Below are 15,896 nucleotides of genomic sequence, written 5' to 3'. Positions count from 1 at the left end.
GCCAAGATGGCTGACACTGGGCTCTCATGTGGGGTGCACAAGGCCCTGTTGGGAGTTGTGCCCAAACAAACATCAGGCCATCACTGTCAGTCATCTTGCCATCACTGCTTCACTCACTCTCTCACTCACTCACAGGGAAGCTGAGTCACAGGGAGGAAAGTTATGTTTGCTGGGAAGGTGGGTGTAGCTAAAACTATGATGGCAGTTGTAGTCACATCTAACAATCCTCCTCCTACATGGCCCATCAAGCCCACCTTGAACTATGCCCATCTCACAGGGAGTGGAATAGTACTACCAATATGGCTGACACTGGGCTATGGTGTGGGGAGCACAAGGCCCTGTTGGGAGTTGTGCTCAAACACCAGGCACCACAGTCAGACATCTTGAATGTAAGGTTTACTCACTGTCATGGAAGCATGGTTCATGGTGGCCAATTTGGTCTGGGTGGAAGGAGGAGTGGTGGCTCTGACTACATCTTCCAGCAGGCCCTGTCCAACCCACACCCCTCCCACCAACACCAAACACCACACCTTGGACCTATGTTGTCCCTGAGAGGGAATGAAACTGTACTGCCAAGATGGCTGACACTGGGCTCTGGTGTGGGTAGCACAAGGCCCTGTTGGGAGGTTTGCCCAAACAAACACCAGGCACTTTGGACAGTACATTTTCAATCACTCTCAAGGACAGCATTCCCACAGGTGTGCTGCATGTGCTGAGTGGGAGGAGTGTGTGTGGGTCAGGGCCTGATGGGAGTCAGAGTCAGTGACAAAAATCTTACTCACACACGGCACAACAAGCCCAGTTGAACTGTGCTTATCTCACAGGGAGAGGAAAAGTACTGGCAAGATGGATGACACAGGGGCATTATCTATGATTTGTTTACAAGTCACATCCAGGCCTTGGGATCCTCACACCAGTACCCACTCTCGACATATTAACGGTAAATTTCCACTCACTGTCTGGGAATGCATTGTCCCAGGTGATCTCCCTGGGCTGGATGGCAAGGTGAGCGGAGGACATGACATGGTGTGAGTTGCAGTCATAGCACACTTCTCTAACCACACACAAAGCAACCTGTTCATCAGTGACAATGGCTACCTGACAGTGAATGGAAGGGCAACAGCAAGACACTGTTGCATGGTGTCATGTACACAAAGCATTGTTGGGAGTTGCATTCAACTCCTACGTCATGCAGCAGTGTCAGCATCCTTGCCACAATACTCCCCACACTGTCATTGATCCTTTGTCTATGAGGAGTAAGCTGGTCTGGGTGGGAGGAGGTGTACACATTCAAGCAGCATAACACAAGCATACACAGCCTGTCCCCACAGTTCTGAGCATGAAAACGCAAGAAAGCAGCCTTGGTTAACTTATCTATCCATGGAGGATAAGGACAACATACCTGATGTGACCAGGTACAAAGCTAAGCAGCAACACTATGTGCTACTGAAAGCTATTCACATGTGTGCAATGAGATGAGTACTAGGAACACATTCATCAAAATAATATGTACAAAATGCTCACATACATTCTGGACTGTGAATGTGTAGATAACCACACCAATGTGACTGCAAAATACATGCACAAAGGACAGCACACATGCACACATCTTACAACACATCATAAGAGGAATAGTACGTATGTCATTGTAAAAGCACAGATGTTGGAAATAACAACACACCTGTGTCATGCACAGGGTCTCACTCGACCGTCAATGTCTATGTATAGTCATAGAAACAATACATGCCCTTTATGCACAGAGCTGGACATGCTCACCAAGACACATCTTGTTAAAATGCAATGTTCTCTTAAAAAATAGGCCTGTGTCTGTGATGTTTGAGGACTATATAATGCACATACTCTCATTATAATGTACAATAGCAAATGTAATGTGTAAGATACGTTGACCTGTGCAGAAACACAACAAACACTGTGTCTCTCCCACAAGGCCTGCTGGGGACACTGCAGGAACAGAACAAGAATCCTAGGCCCAGACTCTGGTTGACCCTGAGCTCTCCAGTGTGTACGTCTCTCTGCCCTCATTGGATGAAGAGGAACAACCTAGCCCCTCTGGTGTGGTTCAGCATGCAGCACCAGCAGCTGTAACATCAGCACCCCATGCGACTACTGCCACAACATCTGTCAACACCCAGTTGACCAATTCCCACACGGACACACCAAGGCAACAAAGCACTGGGAGCACAGCAACATAGGGCACTATGGAGTTGGCGGACAACCTCACCACTGCCAATAATGAAGGTGGGCCAGTGTTGTCTGTGCCTGCCACAACAGGTCCTGCTCATGTGGGTAAAGCTGACCCACAGATGGGACGCATTCTTGATGCATATCAAGAATGCACCGGAGGCTTTGGCCAGGTAGTTGGGATCCTCAGGACAAGCAACAACAGCAGGCTGCCCAATTATGCCAAAATGGAACAACATATGGAAAGGATCGAATCAAACATGTCCAAAATAGATGTCCTGACTGCGGTGCACAGGGACATATTCACTTGCCTCCACCAGATTGCTAACAACATGACCCCACCACCTTGTGTTCCCACTACATATGTTGCCTCTAAATCTGCCAAAGGGAGGGATGAGGACTCTGGCGGACAGTCCCCTGCACCGCAGCAGCCTGCACCTGAGCGTCCCCCTGAAAAAAGAAGAGGGATCGTCCGAAGAGGGAGAGACAGATGGCTATGCCTCCCCCCAGGAAGTGTCAACCTGCTCCTAATACCCTCCATTGTGTGAGAAGCATTCCACTTTGTTGACTGTCACTGAACTCTCCCACATGGGGTGAAGGGTCCAAGTAGGATCAATTACTCAAATGACTGTGGAATTGGCTCAGGAAATTTAATCTACTACCACTATCAACTCATCTGTGAACTTTGGACTTCAAAGATTTGTATAGCACTATCCCTTTTTTGTCAAATTGCACACATGCACTGCATTAAATTTATATTAACACAATACTTGTTTCTGTCGTGAATGAAATACTGTTTTTCAGATAGAAATGATGTACAAAAAAAACAAGGAATTGGCTGAAAAACAAGTACAGGAATTTACCTACTGTCTTATGAGTAAATATAACCTGACACATATGAGATATACTAATGGACTTGGCCCTTTTTGCAGGGTCATCCCTGAATTTTTTGCCTTCCTCCTATATTTTCTCTGACCTGTTTTTGTTGGTTTAATAACTCTGGGCACTTTACCACTGCTGATCAGTGCTAAAGTGCATATGCTCTCCCTATTGTAAATTGATGTATGAATTAGTGATTCCATGATTGACTGGTTTGATTTACCTGTCAGACCCTAGTACAGTGCACCAGGAGTGCCCAGGGCTTGTAACCGAAATGCTGCTGGTGGGATTGCAGCACTGGTTGTGCCACCCACAGAAGCAGCCTGTAAAAATGTGTCTAAGGCCTGCCATTGCAGAGCCTGTGTGCAGTCTGGTACTGCCATGCTGACTGGGCAAGTGCACCCACTTACCAGTCTTTAAACCTTCCCTTTCTTCATGTCAGAACCCCCTAAGGTAGGCCCAAGGACAGGTTGCATTGTAATTATAAGGTAGGACAAGCCCTGGTGTGTGTGACATGTCTAATAGTAAATTACAGCCATTTTTGTTTTTCACTATTGCAAGGCTACCTGTTCTCCATAGGCCAGAATGGGCAGTTAGATTATTACATCTTATAATCCTAACTGACACAGGGAACACAGTAGAAATTCGAGTTTAGTATACCTGAACTCAGAATGTTAAAATACATCTTTTAGTGAAGTTGATTTTAACATTCTGTGTTGAAAATACCACTTTTAGAAAGTAGGTATTTTTTTGTCTAATTATCTAAGCCTCCCTCTGCTAGGCTGTGTATTTCTTGTCTGGAGTTTGAGTGACAGGGGCTGGGGGATTCCAGGAGAAAGGGTGAGTCTGCCCAGTGGTGAATAGAGAGATCTGTATGTAGATGGGAGGAGTTGCACCTGGGACCTGAATAGGGCTGTGCCTTCCCTCCACAATGCTGGCTCCACCCCCTGTGGTGCGTCTGATGTCTCTGCCCTGCACTGTGAAAGGAGAGAAGGAGTCATGTCAACAGAGTACTCCAGGGCTGTGCCTTCCCTCCACAATACTGGCTCCATTCCCTGTGGGGCGTCTGATGTTTCTGCCCTGCACTGTGAAAAGAAAGAAGGAGTCATGTAAACAGAGTGCTCCAGGACTGACCAGAACTGGTTCTGACTAGGCAAAGGCTCTTCTGTCCTCAGAGGACAAAGGATTTTGGAGTATAGGTATTGGGACCCTGATCCCAAGAATTTAGATCACTTTTGAACAAGAAGTAGCCTTTGCCGAGGAGCGGAACCAGAAGAAACTGAGGAGAGACTATCCCTGAGCTGAAGTGCTGCTTGGGGGATAGGCCTGCAGTGGTTGCCTGACTGCCAAAGAAAGGAGAAATGACTTGTGTCCACTTTATTCAACTTGTGAAGGATCTCCAAGGGCTTGCGAGAAGAGCTTGCCTCCTGCTGAAGTCTCAGGAACAACAGACTTCAACCACCAGCTCCCCAAGATTTCTTTGGAAGTGCCTGCTGCTGTATTGGGGCCTCTGAGGGACTGCGTGAAGCAAGGAGCTGGAAGCCCGACTCACGAAGAAGAAGCATGTTGCCATCGCAGCCGCTGCCGTTGTATCCCTGACCAAGGGTGTTGCCGCTGTAGCTGACGCATTGCACCGCATCACAAGAAATGTCTCGCAACCTCGAAGAAGCGTGTCGCCGTCGCTGCTGTCGGATTTCTGAACAAGGATGTCGCCGCTGTAGCTGACACATTTCACCGCAGAAGCACCTCGCATCCATGGAGAAGCGTGCCGCCGTCGGAGCCGCTGTCGTCGCATCTCTGAACAAGGGTATCACCACTGCAGCTCTCGCATCGAGCGGAAGCGTCTCACATCAAGGGAGAAGAGTGTCACCGCCAAAGCCGCTGTTGTTGCATCTCTGAACAAGGGTGTCCCCGCTGAAGCTGACGCATTGAGTCGAGACATCTTGCATCATCGGAGAAGCGTGCCGCAACAATAAGATGACAACGTCTTTATTTCTTTGCACCAAAATTTCAACGCATCACCATCTTTGCAACACTTTCTGTTGCCCTGCGTGTCGCATCTAAAGGTACATTGACTCAAAGAGTTGCATTTTAAGATCTAAAGAGAACTAAGCGAATTCTACCATTTTAGGGCAGTATTTTGGATTTATGTCGTTTGTGGTCTTGTGTTAAATCTATATAAAGAATACTTATTTTTTTCTTTGAATTCTGTTTTATTTTCTCAACAAAAAAAAGAAAAGGAAGGAGGGGGGAAGGGGCCCCCGTGTACACAGCGTTAAGCCTACAACCCAGTCTGGGCCGGCCGCGTTCTGTGGAGGAGAATAAGCCAAGTGTAGAAAGGGGACAGAGAGAGGATGTTTAACACAGCATATCGCCTACAACCCCGGAGGGGCCGGCCGCGTAAGCTAGGACATGGGGCAAAAGCCACATAATGTAGAGTCACTTAAGGTCTGTGCAGGAGCAGCTAAGATAGGAAAGGTTCTATGTACGTCCAGGTATGCACAACAATGGGCTCACAATCCATGCGCGGCTAGTTGCTTCCACTGCGAATATCCCTTGATGGGTGCGTAAGTCACAGGGATCCCACTATGAGGGGGTACAACGCCTGTTACATTCGGCCGCAGACTGCGTACACCACATGAGACAGTATTAAGATCAGGGAGTGGTGCAATATGGGGCATGAACAATGTTAACATGGGCAACAGGCCCCAATAAAGAGGATAGTAAGAGAAAGACAGAAAAAAAAGCAAAGGAGTAAAGAGGGAGGGGGAGATCAGCAGCAGGGGCAGCTACGCAGGCGAGTGTGGGGTCTAGAGGTGGGTAGCACGTCGTGGGAGCCCGGCAGGGCCACCATGAGGTCCGCGGTAAGCGTGCTGGGGACTGAGCAACTATGTGTGAGCCGTGCGTAAAGTAAGCTTATTGGGGTTGGGCGGTTGCAAAGAATCTTCAAAGAGACGCAGCGCTCTAAGCTTAACAGGGAGGCATCGTGCATGTTCTACTTTACAGAGGTGATGGACCAAGGGGCGCCACACAGCGTTGAAGCGTGTCTCCCGCAGTTGCAAGCGCGCAGTGAAAAGTTCCATGGTTAGAACGTGCCACAGTCGTACAAACCATGCTGCAATCGGTGGCGCCTCCGCCTTTTTCCAGTAAAGCACAATGAGTTGTTTAGCGGCCCCTAACATGTGCAGAGCTATAGTCCAGTTGCTGTTTTTGAGCACTTTAAGGGCGGCAGGCTTAATACCCAGAAGAACCGTGGCTGTGGAATCAGACAATGGGAATCCCAAGACCTCCTTAATGTGGCTGAGAACCTCCTTCCATAGCATGGACAGTCGTGGACAAGCCCACCAAATGTGAATGAAGTCGCCAGGTGCATTCGAGCATCTCCAACATAAGGGGGACACTGCGGGGAACATGCGATGTAGTCTGACGGGTGTGTAGTACCATTGCGTCATGATCTTATACGCATTTTCCCTCTGCGGGATGCTACGATAAACCCTACGGATGTCACGCCAAAGTTGTTCCCATTGTCCAGATGTGATGTCCGTGCCGGACGCCAAGTGCCATTGGCGTTGGTATGGGTGCAGTGACTGGGAGGGCGGGTGCTGAAGAATCTGGTACGTTCGGGATATAAGACCCCTCGAACCGTCGAAGGAACGGACCAGCCGTTCGAATGGAGTGTGGGGACGGGTGGCCGCCTGCCTCATAGCGGGTGACAATATCCAATGGCGCAACTGCACATACTGTAAGTGCGCATCCAGCGGGAGGCAAAATTCATCCCTGCACTTGGCAAACGTCTTTAAGAGACCCCCCTCAAACACATCCCCAATGACTCTGCACCCTCCCTGTATCCATTTAGCAAATGCTTGCATATGGTAGGCCGGCGGGAAGAGCGGGTTATCGGCGATGGGAGTATACGGTGAAGGGAACGTCGTCAGGCCCTTACGTACCGCAATCTTGTCCCATATGTCAAGGACCGTTTTTGTAGGTACTGCCATGTAGGCACTGCGAGAACGCGCCGTCCGATGGAGCCATGTAAGGTCCCATGTGGTACGCCCCGTCACCATTCGGTCCATATGGAACCACACCTTTTCACTTTCTGTGGTTGTCCATTCTGAGACTATTCGAAAGTGTGAGGCCCAATAGTAGTCCAGGAGGTTGGGACACGCTAGCCCCCCCTGACAGCATTAAAATCTTGTGCGAGAATCGTGTTCGACGGCCACCCCAAATAAACTTAGTGACCTCCTCCTGAAGCTCAAGTATCTGTTGTTGCGGTATAGGGGTAGGAAGACATTGGAACAGGTACAAGAGTCTCGGGAAGAGTGACATTTTGACGGCATTTAGTCTGCCAAGCCAGGAGATAGTCAGGGGCTTCCACCTCCGCATATCCTCCCTGACAGCCGCCCTACACTCGCGCCAATTAGCCTGGGCCATGTGTCCAGGGAGGGGGTCAATTTCAGGCCCAGATAGCGGACATGGTCCGAGGTCCACTGGTATGGGGCTGATGCTTCCAGGGCGGGGAGCTCCTCTTGCGGAATCGTGAGGTTTAATGCCCAAGACTTGGAGTGGTTGATTTTGAGGCCAGAGGCTCTCTCAAATGTTTGTAGGAGGGTGTGAAGTGCCGGAAGTGAAACCTGCGGGCGCGACAAGGTGAGAATGAGGTGTTCCGCAAATAGCGCTACTTTATTCTGGTGGCCCCCTAGTGTTAGGCCATGGATGTCCTCGTTTCGCGGAACCATTTCTGCCAGAGGCTCCGCCACCAGGGGGAAGAGCAGAGGCGAAAGGAGGCAGCCCTGCCGAGTGCCCCTGGATATATAGAAGGGTTCCAAAAGCTGCCCGTTGACGCAGACCTGCGCTCGGGGGGAGAGGTATGGCGCCATGATCTTTGAAACCATGTTGTGCTCCAGGCCAACCTTGTGCAGAACCGAGCGCAGAAACCCCCAATCCACTCGATTGAAGGCCTTCTCCGCATCTAGCGAGAGAAGGCAAGCCGGGATCTTCCGGTGTTGTGCCTTCCCGACCAGGTGAGCAATTCGCCACACATTGTCCGCCCCCTGCCTATTACGGATGAAGCCCACCTGATCGGGATCCACAAGACTCGGCATATGGGGGTCCAGGCGTTTGGCCAGCATTTTTGTGTAAAGTTTAAGGTCCGTGTTGAGTAATGCTATGGGGCGGTAGGAGGCACACTGAGTGGGGTCCTTTCCTGGCTTGGGGATGAGAGCTATTTCCGCCATTCCCAAGGAGGGCAACGGTCCCTCTTCATCTGAGAAGGAATTATAGAGGCGCAGAAGATGGGGCTGGGGCTGAGATACAAACAGGCGATAGAAGGCCACTGGCAGGCCATCCGGGCCTGGTGTCTTGCCCACAGGGAGGTCCTTTAGCGCCGCTGTCAGTTCTTCCGGCAGGAGGGGGCCCTCTATCTGAGCGGCATGGTGCGGGTGTATCGGGGTCCCCGACCAATGAGCCAGCACCTCATCAATATGAGTTTGTGAGGGCGTATCAGCCTCGTAAAGAGCAGTGTAATACGCCCTAAAGGAGTCACATTTCGCTCCCTCCGCCGTGACCCTCCCCCCGTCGGGAACCTGAATGTTTGCGATGTGCGCCTTTGCTGCCCGCACCCGCAGGCACCGCGCCAATAACCACCCCACCTTGTCCCCCCCCTCGAAATTTCGCAGCTTCAGGGCTAGCAGAGAGCTTTCGGCCTTGTTAGTCCGTAGACAACGGAGCTGGCCCCTAAGGTTAGCCAATTTCCGCCTGGTTGCGAGCGAGGAATGCTCCCGGTCCTGCACTTCCAGTTTGATTATGTCCGCGGAAAGGCTGTCCTCCAGTTTGCGGGCTTCTGGAGAATGCGCAATGGCGAGAGACGTGATGTGGCCTCTAATCGTCGCCTTGAAGGCGTCCCATACTACGGGGAACGGGGTCTCGGGGAGGTCGTTGGTCTCGAAGTAGGAGTCTATGGCCGCCCGAATTGAGTCCACCGCGTCCGGATCCCGCAGAATGTACGGCGGCAGGCGCCACCGTGGCGGACGGGCCGGGCCGGAGGCTTGATCCTGCAGGAGGAGTTCTACGTGTGCGTAATCAGAAATGGAGATATCCGACATAGTCACCGTTAACACATCCCGCATGAGTTCGTGTGAAACAAATAAATAATCAATGCGGGAATACGAGCGGCGGACGTGCGAGTAGTACGAATAATCACGCGCTTCCGGGGAGCAATAAGGCCAAGAGTCGATGAGGCCGAGGTCAGACAGCTGTTCCGAAGCGCTGAGGCCATGGCACCAGAGCCATTCAAGGAGGCCTCACTACGATCCAGCATGGGGCTCCACACCAAGTTGAAGTCTCCTCCCACTATATGCGAGGGGTCGCCCCGAGGTATCTGACCCTTAAGCAGTGTCTGAAGATAAGAGTCCTGCATCTGGTTCGGCGCATACACATTACATAGTGTAAGTGAGCGTCTGCCAACCACCACCCCTGCCCTGAGGAAGCGCCCATCCGAGCCACAGAAGGTCTTTAGGGTCCCCTGTCCGATGCCTCTTCTGCAGAGGATAGCCACCCCCGCCGTCTTGGTATTCGCTGCCGCCCAGAACTGGAGGGGATATTTAGGATGAGCCATGCGCTGGGTATCGGCCTTGAGCAGGTGGGTTTCCTGAAGGAAAATAATGTTGGGGCGTGTAGCAGGATATAGCGCCTTACTTGCCTATGCTTATTGGGGGAGTTAAGCCCCTTAACGTTGAGGGAAAGGATCTTGAGGAGTTCTACAGGGGCCACAGACATCACAGTTTACTGGCCAGAGTGTCAAGCCTCCCAAATAACCACATCCCAGGCCACCCACGGGACAGTGGAGTGAAACCCCCCTGCACCGCAGCGCCCACCGCAACCCCACGAGCCCCCACCCACCGCGCGCCAGAAGTAGGGTAGCTAGAAAGAAGAGAAAGAGAAAAACTAGGAACATCGGCCAACTGGGCCACATGTGTCCATTCCAGGCTTGGGTCATCCTTCACCCTAGGGTTCGGAGGGACCCTGAGACGTCACTCTCTCAGGAACGGCGGAGGAGATGGCAAGCACGATCCACAAGTTCCACATCGTAGGCTGCTCCGGCATCAGCCACTTTGTTGAGCACAAAGGGAGGAGGTTGTGGCCAATATGCAACAGCCGGAGGGAAGAGCAGGTCAATGATAGGGAATAACAAACACCGTTGGTGCCAGGGCCGACTAACCAATGCCAGGTGACTCCGGGCCCCCATCCGATCTCTCCGACCTGTCCCCCCGCCAGGGACCGGATATGTTTAATGATGTTGTTCTTGGCCTGCAGGGAAGCATGTTCATCCATGGGCGGCGACCGTTTACGCTGAGACACAGTGGACCAAGCAGCCGGGCTGGCAGGCCGGGAGGCGGGTAGACGTAATAGTTGAGCCGCTTCCTGATACGATCTCATCGCTTGGCTTCCCATTGAAAGATGAGGGCAAATGGATGGCCGCATTGATAAGGGATTTGGAGACTGCACAGCTTGTCCGTTATCGGTCGGAAGGCACAGCGGCGGTGTAAAGTGTTGGGAGCCAGATCCTGAAAATTTTGGATTTTGTGCCCTTCGTACACGAGGTCCGGCTTATCTCTCGCCGCCCGAAGAATGGCCTCCTTCTCGGTGAAGTAATGGACCCTGGTCAAGATGTCCGGGAGGAGGCCTGGTCTCCCCGCGGGCCCGGCAACACGGTGGGCCCGGTCCAACGTCGGCAGAGAAGCGTCCTCGTCGCCCCAGACCGCGTGCAGGAGCTGCGCTACATAGGACATCATGTCCTTCCCGACTGTGAGGCAACCTCCGCCTGGGCCGGGCCGCCCGCCTTGCCCCATAATGTTGCAACCAAGGGATCTTTGGATGATGGCGCTGGAGCATCTTTTCCGCGGTTGGTGCGTGTCATCATGGATCTGTTGCTAGCCCACTGACAGCCCTACAGACAGTTGTGGCAGGACTTCGGAGTGGGAGGGTCAGAAGACCAGGACTAGCGCTGTATCTCGGGGAGGGGACGGGCAGGCTGGCGCGGTAGGGCTCCTCACCAGGAATGTCAAAGGGAGATGCAAGGCACTGGGCCCTCAGGTAGGGTGATGACCCCAGATACGTCTTCGCGGGCTGGCACCAGCGTAGCGGTACCCCCCAATGCCGGGGTCGTGGATCGGCTGGACCCCGGCCCACCACTTCCGGGTCTCGCCGCTGCTCCTGCCCTCAGCCGCACGGTCCTTGGCGGGCGATTGCTCACGAAACTGCAGTCACGGGCCACCTGGCCCCACACCCCGCGCACACTCCCTCCGCCACGGGAAACTGCAGCAAAGGTAAGGGGTTTCCCTGTCCACTCCAAACTCTTGTGGCTCCCGACCCCGTGGCATTCAGTGGGGGCCCCCTCAGCCCCACCGTGCAGGGGGCGCCGGTCGCCTGCAAAAATTAGTCCACCCCACTGAGCTAGGGCAGCATCTCCGTGTTCAGCCACCCGGGGGGCACGGTTTGCATCCACCCACCTATATGTCCATTAAGTGCAAAAGCCCCAGGATAGCTAATGGGGCCCCAGCCACAGTGACACACCGCGGCAATATGATGGGCCCCTCTCTTAGGCAGTCACATATGTTGGGGGGGCACTTTTCATGGCAGCGCCACTCTTCCCCGCCCCCCCAGGTGGCAACAGCACCTTGCCCGCAGTGGGAGCGCCCCCGGGGCCGCGCTACACAGTGTCCTTAAAGCGGGCCCCTCCGGGCCCCCGCTCCTCCTCGCCTACGGCCTTGTCCACCTCTCTGCTGTGGCTGCTCCCGCCGGCGCAATCCCCGGCCCAGCTCCCCTGCCGCCACAGGGCTCAGGCCACCGGAACCGCAGCAATCCAGCGAGGGCCGATGTAGATGGAGGGGGGGCAGCAGGGCACACGACAGAGGGGGCCACGTGCACTCCGCCGCACCTCATGGTCGCCGCCCCCAATCACCGCCAGGCCAGGCACTCTAGGCCAGTCCAAGGGCAGGCCCCACAACGGCGGGCGATGGCCGCGGGCCGCCGCACCCCCCCCGCTGCGCTGTACCTGCAGTCAGGCTCCGGTCGCGGGCCCCTCAGAAAACGCCCCGCAGTCCTCCTCGGCAGAGAGACGGTCGAGCAGGTCTCCGCAGCCAACCCGGACCCGCCTCCGTTGCCCGTCCTGCCACCGCACAGGGGCTCACCAGATCAGGACCAGGGGCCCGCCGATGCTCCAACAAAATGGCGGGTCCCGCTGACGGCCGCTGCAGAGCTCCTCTCCGCTCCCAGGCACTCCAGGGGTCGCCGCCGCGTGACTCACAGCTCCTCACCAGCCAGGAGGAAGCAGCGCCGCCACAGAGCCACCTCGCCCCCGGTCCGCCGATGCTCCACGCCACCAGGGCCCCAGGGGAACGTCCATGGAAGATCTCCGTCAGGGCCGCCCAAGATGGCTGCCTGCGTTCCCGGGCCTCCGGTACTCCGCAGCACCTCCGAACAAAATGCCACCGGACCGCTCACCGCCTTCTCTCCGGGGACCCTGGACACCACCATCAATGCCCCCAGCAAGGGAAAGTGCTATAGCTCCCCAAATCTGCTTGCAATAGCTAAAACCAGTGGCACTTCGCTGGAGCTCCCAGGAGTCACGTCCTACTCCATAGCCAGCTAAGCCACGCCCCCAAGAATACTTATTTTTGATATAAAACTTGTGTGGTGTTCATCTGTAGTGTTGTCACTGGATTACTGTATGTGTTCACAAATGCTTTACACACTGCCTCTGAGATAAGCCTGTCTGCTCGTGCCAAGCTTCCAAGGGAGTGTGCAGGGGTTATTTTAGGAGTGTACCCCCTTTACCCTGACTAGAGGCAAGGGTCCCTATTTGTCACATGTACCTACCTGTGCCAACTAGAGACCCCCAAATCTAACAGATACAGACAACAAGGTCAACACAACACACATAGTACATGTCATAGATCCTCATTGCATCCACTGTTGTAAAAGAAAACTACATTTCAATGCACAAACACTAATCATTGTCATATAAACTGAACATCAGGGCATATATACAGTGTGTAAATGAATGTTGGATGTGTGGAAACAGACAAGGCACACCTCAATGTGGAGCAAAGGTTTATTCCACAGGCACAACATGTTGCCTTCACACCAAATGTAATCAAATAACACTGTGCCAATACGCACACATTATCCAAGATTTTCATTACTGTCTGAAGTGAGTATGTGGCACAGATTCATGATCTCAGGAAAACTTCAAATCTGTAACTGCATTGTGGGTCTGGGAGGTCACATGTCTTCATACAACAGTCAAAGGACCCTGTGAAGGAGAGACATAGAACAGTCTTGAAATCAGTAATTTTTTCATTAATCTCCAAGAGACATTTCAAAATTACAAATTTCAACATGTGAACACTATCTACCAGTCTTGCCAACACTGTATTGGTTACCATACTAACTTAAATGACACTAAACAAATACAAGGTTCATTTTAAGTAGCATACACTCACACCTATACAAACATATTGTACAACAGACACATATCATGCTTAGAAAGTGTTTTGTCATCTCATCATTGTATACTTACACTAATGAGAAAAAGTTGTTGATGATCTGTCACCTAACATTCTCCTCCTCATCATCATCACTGGCAACATGTCCCAGTCCATGATCCTCCCCTGCTGGAGGCTGCTGGTCTCTGTCATCTTGTATGAGCGGTAGCTCATTCTTCACTGCCGGGTTGTAGAACATGTAGCTCAAAATGCTGATCTTACACACCTTTGATGGTGCATATTGGATTGCTCCTCCTATACGGTCCAGGCAGCGGAATCTTGTTTTCAGTAGGCCAAATGTCCACTCAACCACTCGCCTGGTCCAACCATGTGTCTCATTGAAATTAACCTCAGCAGTGGTGACAGGGTTCCTGAGTGGTGTCAGCAACCATGGCATGTTGGGGTATACAGAGTGTCCTAAATTGAACACAGAAAATACTACAGTTGTCTGAAAACAGGGTACAACATGACATACAAGTAACACACAACAGAAACAGACAATATTACCAACCAACAAGCCAGGCATGCTCATTTTGCAGCTGGAACATCATATGTGAAATCTTACTATTTCTCATTATGTAAGCGTTGTGTGCTGATCCTGGGAAACAGGCACAGACATGGAAGATCATCATGTCAGGCAGACACATCCAACAAGAGCATTTATGGAGTTGTAATGCATGCGATTCCTGTATATTTGTTCATTGGCATTTGGTGGGATCATAGCCACATGTGTACCATCAATGGAGCCAATGACATGTGGCCTTTGGCCCAAAGCATAAAAGTCACTCTTGATGTCAGAAAACTGTCCTGGTGTTGGGAACTTGATGTAGAGGTTCAGAAAATGTAACATTGCCCCCACACATATCACAAAGCACACGGCTAAACATTGTCTGTAACATCCTACCAGCAGTAGCCACAATATACTAGAAGGATCCTGTGGCAAAGAAATGTAGTGCCGCCATCACCTTCACCTTGGGGGTCAGCCCAAAGGGATATGTGCATCCAGGTTGCAAATGTGGGGCCAACTGGTCTGCCAACTCCTCAATGAGTGGTCTGGTGAAGTGGTATTGTCTGATGCTTTGTCGTTCTACCATGGTCTGTAGGTCAGGGAAGGATCTGTGGACAGCTGGTCTCCCGCGTACCTAGGTAACAAATAAAACATTTTTAAAGCACTTTCCAATATAGTAAGAAACATGCAAAAACTCATATACAACATTAAAGCAAGACTCAATGAAGTCAGATGTGTAAGGTTGAGCCTCGACACAAAGGTCAACTATGTGAACCTTACCAGACATTTCATTTTAATATGGTTTGTTAACAATTACAGTGCTGTACTGTGACTAATCACTGGTGTCTGTCGTTGTCCATGTGATCAAACAACACATACTCAACACACCTAATAAAGTATCAAAGATAGATGTGGACACTGTCATGATGTCATGTCTGACATACATGTACTATCACATACACAAAACATTTATGATGTGTGGCACATCTATATGTGATAAGCATACATGTATGTCTGTGACCAAAAGGCACAACAGCAACTTACATGCGAAATACAAGCTGATGTCTCAGATAAATATCATTGAAAACATCAACAATGAAGTGTCTGCGTTGTACACGACTCAGATACTGTGGACTCACTCAAAATAACTTTACATAATACAGTTTCTAAGACCCAGTCCAAAAAAGCAGTTATTATGTGTGCATATAATCTGTGTTAACACAATGATCCCCTGGGACTGTGTCCAAGCTCAGCATGGTGATCTGTGATGTGGTCACTCACAATTGTGATGTTCCTCACAAACTATGTATTTAGTGCACATCAAGCTTGGTTCATCATGGGAGTGTGAGCTATAAAGTACTATGGCCCATATGACATGTGAATCACTATACCCACACAAGTAATGAAGCAGAACATAAAGATTTGCTATACTGTCTGCATGCTGAATGATTAGTGTAGGGCACCTAAGCCTCACCCGAAACGTGTGGTTCGCATCCTTTGTCTGTTTACTGTAATGGTGAATGACATGGGTGAGTATTTAATGTGCGCTTTATCCGCATCCTTATCAAGCCAGATGCATCCGTTGTTTGTTTACTGTAATGGTAAACGACGTGGGTGAGTATTGAATGTACGCGTTATCTGCATCTTAACCAAGCCAGACGCATCCTTTGGCTGTTGGTCATCATGGTGAATGTCGCAGTTGAGTATTCAAAGGACGCGTTATCCGCATCCAAATTGAGCCGGACGCACAACTTGGCTGTCGG

This window comes from Lissotriton helveticus, chromosome 1_2 (genome assembly GCF_964261635.1).
Source record: "Lissotriton helveticus chromosome 1_2, aLisHel1.1, whole genome shotgun sequence".
Classification (NCBI taxonomy): Eukaryota; Metazoa; Chordata; class Amphibia; order Caudata; family Salamandridae; genus Lissotriton; species Lissotriton helveticus.
Note: the sequence above shows the minus strand (reverse complement) of the source record.